This window comes from Strongylocentrotus purpuratus, unplaced genomic scaffold (assembly GCF_000002235.5).
Source record: "Strongylocentrotus purpuratus isolate Spur 01 unplaced genomic scaffold, Spur_5.0 spur5_scaffold_21, whole genome shotgun sequence".
NCBI lineage: Eukaryota > Metazoa > Echinodermata > Echinoidea > Camarodonta > Strongylocentrotidae > Strongylocentrotus > Strongylocentrotus purpuratus.
This window is the reverse complement of record NW_022145607.1, coordinates 33899828-33907319: the sequence shown is the minus strand read 5'-3', so window position 1 is coordinate 33907319 and position 7492 is coordinate 33899828.

The window sequence follows — 7492 nt, the reverse complement described above, 5'->3', positions numbered from 1 at the left end:
TACCTACTGTTGTTATCATAATCATTTTTACCTGTATTTTTATCATTATTATTGTTATTATCATCATTAACGAGTATTAATATATCATCATTATCATTAGGGAGGCGAGTTAGCTCAGTCGGTAAAACCGCTTTGTGGATTTTCTCCATAGCGTATTGAAAGAAATAGTTGTGACACGTGCATTTACACGTAAACTAGACGGGTCATAGGTTAAATCAAGCTGCTCCAAATAATTCCCTTCCACGTACAATCTCTTTAAGACGGAAATATTTTGGATTTTCATGAAATGCCTGACCAATCTAAAGCAACTTCCGTTGTGACGTAACTATCTCTAGCTTTGGTTTTTACTTACTTTTCGTAGAGTGATATATCGGGGCGCCATACGTCACTTAGTTTGAGAGTAGTAATGTTGACTCCTCCGTAATTATTTGGGTCCCACGTCAAGTTCTCATCAATCTACATCTAAGGAAGATTGAGTTACATGTAATAGCATTTTATACCTCTTTTAGGATATATCTGGACACCTGACATCACATGGTTAGAGACTGGTAATATTGACTCCTTAGTAATCACTAGGATACAATTTCCGGGTGCTCATCAAGCAATATATTAGGAAGATTGAGTCGACTGTCGAATTACATGTTATACCACTTATAGGATTAAACACCTTAATTAGCACGCATCTTGTTTTTCACGCGGTCCACATAGGGTCCATCATTATCTGAAATTATTTTCCATGCATACGTATTTGATGATTTTTTTTTAATCTTACTTGGTATACTATCAGAATGTCAATTAATTATGACAAAACATTATCAAATTATAACACATGTCGTGAAAATAGACGTGGTAACAACAGCGATGCCTTTAGTATAACAAAAACTCGAAAGCAGTCACCATGCAATATGTATCTTCCCGAATAATGCATTTTGCATGAATTAATTTCGTTTTCAGATTCAAGATTCAAGATTCAAGATTCAAATGTTGTTGTCCGCCTTAACAAGCACAGAAATGTGGCCTCCACCTGCAAAAGATAACAATAAATAACATAGGAATATATAATTGTGCACACAAAAAAAATAGCTTTACAATGAATACATTATGACAAAAGTAAAGACCTACTCTAAGGAAGAGGATGATATGGAGTTACTAAACTATGGTGAGAAGAAGAAGGGAAAATAAAAACCGCTTGCATATTCTGCAGAGATTTCGGGGTCGAGTGGATTATCACCGGACTGTGCATCCGCGGTTCAAGTCCCGCCGCGGCACTAATGTCCTTTGGAAAGACATTGATCTACATTTGACACTCTCCACCCAGATGTGTAATGGGTACCCGGTAGGATGCGAAAGGTAATGTGGTTAGGTAAGCAAGTGTGCGCTTGTAAAAAATACGCCTGGCTGGAATGTTTCCCAGGGAGTGGGGAATGTGCATACACTGTGTGGGGGTAAGCCTGAATCCGATGACCGGAGTAATAATATATATATATATATATATATATATATATATATATATATATATATATATGTATATGTAAAGCGTTAGGAGAACTATCATTTTTATTATAATATTTAATTTTTCATTTTTTTCATATTTTTACCACTCAAATTATTCACTGTTGTAATGGACAATAAACAAAGTTTGCACAGCTACCAGAAAGAAACTTCAGATGATATTGTTTTTTCTTGTTAATGTTTATGACGTGCTTTAAAAAAAATAAGTAGCCATGGTTACACTTATTTCGGTTTAAACTCTAATATATCGTGTTGATGTTGTTGAATATTTCACAAAGTTCCTGGGGAATGTATGTGTGTGTATGCAAATCTGAACGTACAAGAAGGAAATAAATGGCTTTTGGAATCTGAATCTGAACCTGGATGATTATTTAAACAAAATCCTGATCTTACCATTCGCATGAAGTGGAGCACGATGATCTGCTGTTTTGCCTCGTCCTATTTAAGAGAAGGTAGGGGAAGGAAAAGAGAGAGAGAGAGAGGGAGAGGGAGAGAGAGAAAGAGAGAGGAGAGAGAATAGGAGAGAGAGAGAGAGGAAGATGGGGTTAAGTGAAGGTAATGCAACATTCATTAGCACATATTCGAAACTAGTTGGCATGATTGTCTCAGGAATATATTTATTTGACGAATAGAGGAATTGGTGGTTATCTATTTATTAATATATCGGCCGTAAAAACCCCAAAATAACAATTTTGATTATTTTATTGTATTAAAGGTTAAAGCCCTAGTGATAAATTTATGTGATTCGAAATTCAAACTAGAGGCTTAAAGTTAGTTTGAAATTAGAGGGACTTTGATTAAATGATCCGTTACACCTCAGTTCTCTGAAGAAAAAAACATTAAAAAAAAGGCGATGACAGAAAGAATGATGATAAAGATGGAATTATCCTCTTCCCTTGTAATCTTTTCGAATCCCGTTTCCTATTTCTTTCCATTTCTTTGCATTTCAAGAGTTTCAAAAGTGCCTGGAATTAAACGAGGTTCATCAGAAGAAAAAAAATGGTGGTCAAAAACGAAGTTTGAAGGACGCCCTCTTTAACAAGACAATAATCCATTTTTGTCTTCTTCTCTGACAGAAATACGTATCAAAGGAAATCATCTCTATACTTGTCATGATGATGTTTAAAGTGGAATTGTAACACCAGATTTATAGACCTGACTCTATGGAACTCTATGGATCACCACCAAAAACACATTACCCAGATCCCTTTCCTCTCCCCCTTGGCCCGAAGATTATTGCCCAACTCACGAAGCCAATGAGTTCTTTCAGGAGCAGCCTAAAGAAAACTTCTGATACGGTGGAGGAGTTCTTGACAGGTCTCACCGAGGTCGGACCGTAGTTCGCCAGCAGGTCGGAGACAAGCCGCTTCTCGGGTCGGTCATCGAAAGTCGATGTTGCTCTTGTCGAGTGAGGATGGGGTGGGGCGGTAGAGACGAAAAGACACATTAAACGTGATCGAAAAGACTTTCGAAAATATCAACAAGTCTATTTCAATCTCCCTCTCCATCTTCAAGTGGTCAAGATGAATTGGTCAACCATTCACTGATATTTCCTTCGTGAAAATTTCTCAAGATCCATGTTTTTTATGGGAAAATCATTGTTATGCGATACTCGACCTTTTACAAAAATTGGTCCAAGTACACAGTTTTCGGCTTCTGACCTACAATGTATAAGTTGTTTAAATCATTGTACATCTATTTGATTTTATAATTCCTGGATCTGGTTTCTGTTGTTGTCTCTGTTTCTATTATTAAAGAAACCACAATAACCATATCATACCCATCTGGCTATGCATTTTCCAACCATAACGTTTAATTATTTCGAATATCAAACAAATTCATTTTGAAATATTGTATAAGTTCAATATATAATTTTTTTGCAAATATGGTGATACAATTCAGATTTCTGTATAATTATGTACCAAGCAAACTGCTATAATGTTTAACGATGGCGACCCGACACATGATCTGGTGGCAGTTGCTCCAGGCTTGATTTCATCTGAGATGTGGGGTTGGGGTTGTATTTGTTGTTGGGTTTTGAGCTGGATCTGTGCTTGGTGTTGGGTTGGGTGCGGTGTAGTTTTCTTAACCGGGCTTGGGAATGGGAGTTTTATTGATACTGAATTGCCGTGTAGTAATTGGAGCCGGAGCAGGTGTCGTTAAAGCACAATTATATATTATATGTACACAAATAATTGCAATTTTACTCCCATAATGCTACAATGCATATGTTTTACGTGTAATTTTACTTTATCACTGGTGTATACTTTGTAAAAGAAACTGCAATTCGGCTCTCGGGCCGCGAATGTTTTTTAATAAAATAAACCATTTTAAATGAATAAAAATATATATGTGATTAACAGCATATCAGAATCAATCTTATATTAAATTTTCGTTTACTTCTGCATTTTTCAAAATGCAATAAGTGAATAACAAAGAACATGAATATAAAAATGCAAACAATAATATCTTCATGTCAAAATATGACTTACATAATTATGTATACATAACAACGAAAATAATATTTTTATAATATGTTATTATAAATTTAAAGTGTTATCCTAACCTTTGTTATGTGTATTTTTTTAAGACCCCCCCCCCCCTCTTTTTTTTTAAATAAAAAAATAATATTAATAAATAAAAAAAAATTAAAACAAAATTGTGGTAATGAGTGACCCCCAAAAACCCCTTACCCCCCCCCCCCCCCAACGAAACGAAATATCGATCGGTCAAATGTTCACATTTTGGGACACACTCAAAAAAAAAATGTGCTCTAACATGACACCTTACATGACAGATTCCTGATAAAACTATCTCTTAACTCACTATGTTTCAAAACCTACAGACTGGTATTTAATAAGTGGAAATTTACGGAAAAGCTCATGAATGATAATGAACAACATGTCAGAATAAATATTCGCGAGTTATATCCTTCTGTAGGTTGAAATTTTAAATCCGTGAAGATGGAAAATGACGGCTATCTATTAAATCTAGTCCCCCATTTTTTCTCTCATCTCTCTCTCTGTCTCTCTTATTCTCTATCTCTCCCTCTTTCTTTCCCCTCTCGCCCCTCTCTCTTTCACTACCCATCCCTCTGACCTGCATGAATGAGAACTGTTAGAGTAGATAAAGATACGGCAACATACATCAGACGGTTCGAGTGTCCAACCTGCTCGTTATCTAGCTCCCTGCTGTGTTCTTTGTCTACATCGAACCACAAAGCACATCCCAAAGACATTTCGTGTTAGTGTCTTGTGTCTCTGTTTAATTTGAAGATTTTTAAAATCTGGTTCAAGTTGATATACGAAAAAAAGTTGAATGACCTGTGATTCTTTTTGCTTTTAATGTACAGTGTAATGCTAAAACATGATACAAGATGTGTTATTATATATACAAATGTATGTATTTATATGTTTGCTATGTTCACATAAAAATGTATGTATCAGTTGATCATCATGTAATAAATTCTAAATAGATTTATCTAGAGGGGCAGAGAGGTTTGTTAAAAAAATGTTTTGCCATGACTTATACAATCACTCAATAAAACAAACCAGCATCATTACACGTATAAGACAATGTTACAGCTTTTAATCTAATCAGTTTCATTTCATGTATCCAGGATAGAGGATAAAGGAGGCGGTGAAGCGTGTGTGCGTGCGTGTGTTTTCATATGTTCGTGAGTGTGGGTTGTCAGCAAATCGGAAACGCTTCATTTTGCCCCCCCCCCCCCTTGCTGTTATATATTCTGCTTACTTGTCGATAAATGAGGTCTGAACACCCCCTCATTACTCGTCTAGGACTTTTAACCATTATTAATCCCTTCTCCCTTCACAAACGGAGACGAGGAGCGGGGGGGGGGGTGGGAGTGGTATTCCACCTCTTAAAATCGTAGCTATTTGCACGCTTCCTCCCGAATAATGGTTATTTTTTTAAATAAATAATAATGAATGGAGGCTTAGGTAACTATCAGTGTGTTGTATGGCATGCATTTCAGCAATATAATTATGTGCAATATTAACTGTCATGATGATTGGCACAGGAGGTTCTTCCATTCATTCGTATTTTGATATTGCATGTACTTTTATCCTTCCTCTCACTCTCTCATTCCTTTCCTCTATTTTGATCTTGCTACTTTTCAAATTTCCTTTTCTCTTCTTCAGTACTAGCCTTTCCTCTCTATTTCTATTTCACTCCCATCTCTCAGCTCTCTGTCTGTCTCTCTCTGCTCTCTCTGCCTCTTTATCTTCTGATGATGTTTTACAGTACAACATTCTTTCTCCCTAGGTCTCTCCCGCCTCCACTCTGTTTCTCTCTCTCACTTTCAGTCTCTCCCTCCTCCTCTCCACCTTTTTATCTTCTGATGATGTTTTACAGTACAACATTCTTTAATTATCTACTATTCTTACTGTGACCTATAATACCTAAGGACTTCCATTTTTTTCATCTTCAATATGTTTATACGTGTACTGTACTCATGTCACACTTGTGACTAGCACACTGCCAAAATTCCAATTGTAATATTTTTAATACTTATTAATACTTTTTAATATTCATTATACCTACTGAATTTAATATGTTTATCGCAGTTTTTCCTATGGGACAGTTAATTAATTTCACGTATCTGGATACATTTGATATGTTTTCATGTAAACATTTATTAATTTTTGCTATCAATATTTTATAGCTTGTATTTTTTGTATCTTTCTTTTTATTTGGCTTCTTGTTACTGCCTTGATATTTTGATGTAAACATTTATTCATTTTTATATATTTGTTCTCATTTGCTATGTTTTCTTTATAGGCTATATATATATATATATATATATAGGCGTGAAGAAAATGGTCTAGGAACGTGAGACGTTGCTGTACTTTACAAGTTTATTACGAGCTTTCGGCTTGTGAGGCCTTCTTCAGGCTCTGAGGTACAAACACAAACAAAAACAAATACATTGTATGAACAAATGTTTTGGAATGATTTTTTATATGATTGTATGTTTGATGTAAATTTGCATTTTTAGTCTTTGGACTTTTTGGCAAGTCTTGAATAAAACCTCATTTTCTGTCATTTACATTCTCTTAATTACAGAATAAGATGTCGCGTAATTCCACATATGATAAACAATTTAAACAGAAATATTTAATGCATTATTATCCTCCATCATGCTTCGTTCAAATTGTGAATTTGGGCTTTTAAAATTGCATACACTTTAATTTCAATTGAAAGATAAAAGGATATTAAGATGGACGATTTTGGTGACAATTAAAGGTATTGGTATTACCAAATTACACTAATACCCTGTGATACTACTTTGTGTTTTTTTACCGCTTCATCTATTTGAAATCAATTGAACATAGAATTGTAAAAAAAAAAAAAAAAAATCCCAATGTTGTTAAATACTCTAACTACATATACAAATTTATATAATTTATACAATCATTAACGTCACTACTGTCATCATAACATTTTCATTTACTTTCCTCTTCAAAAATTACAGACAAAGATGAGTCCTGGTGATGTGATTGCATTGGAACTGTCTGAAAGCGATTGACAAATGTTGATCATGTAGCACATCAGTATTGATGTGCAGTGTGAAGCTTTGGAATCACCCATGGATAAGAGAATGACCCAGTCTTGCTAAAAGGCACATGCACCGTACACCGATATAAGTATTATGGGACCAGACAAACATGTGGCATGAAAGAATGGTCCCAAAAATCTAACTAATACTTGTCATATTTTGAATATGAGAGTATTTGAAGGGCCATCCTTTTCAGTGGACATTTTCTATATGATACTTTTCCACACTAACAACAAAATAATGCGAAAGCTCACAAATAATGTTCCACCTTTTAAAGGCCCACTGCACTACTTGTAGCTACTTGCGCCCTCTACATAACAAACAATGCCTAATCGGTGACCATTGGTCCCCCATGATCCTCTTTTTCTTATGTTAACTGAGAGCTGGGTTAATGAGATAACC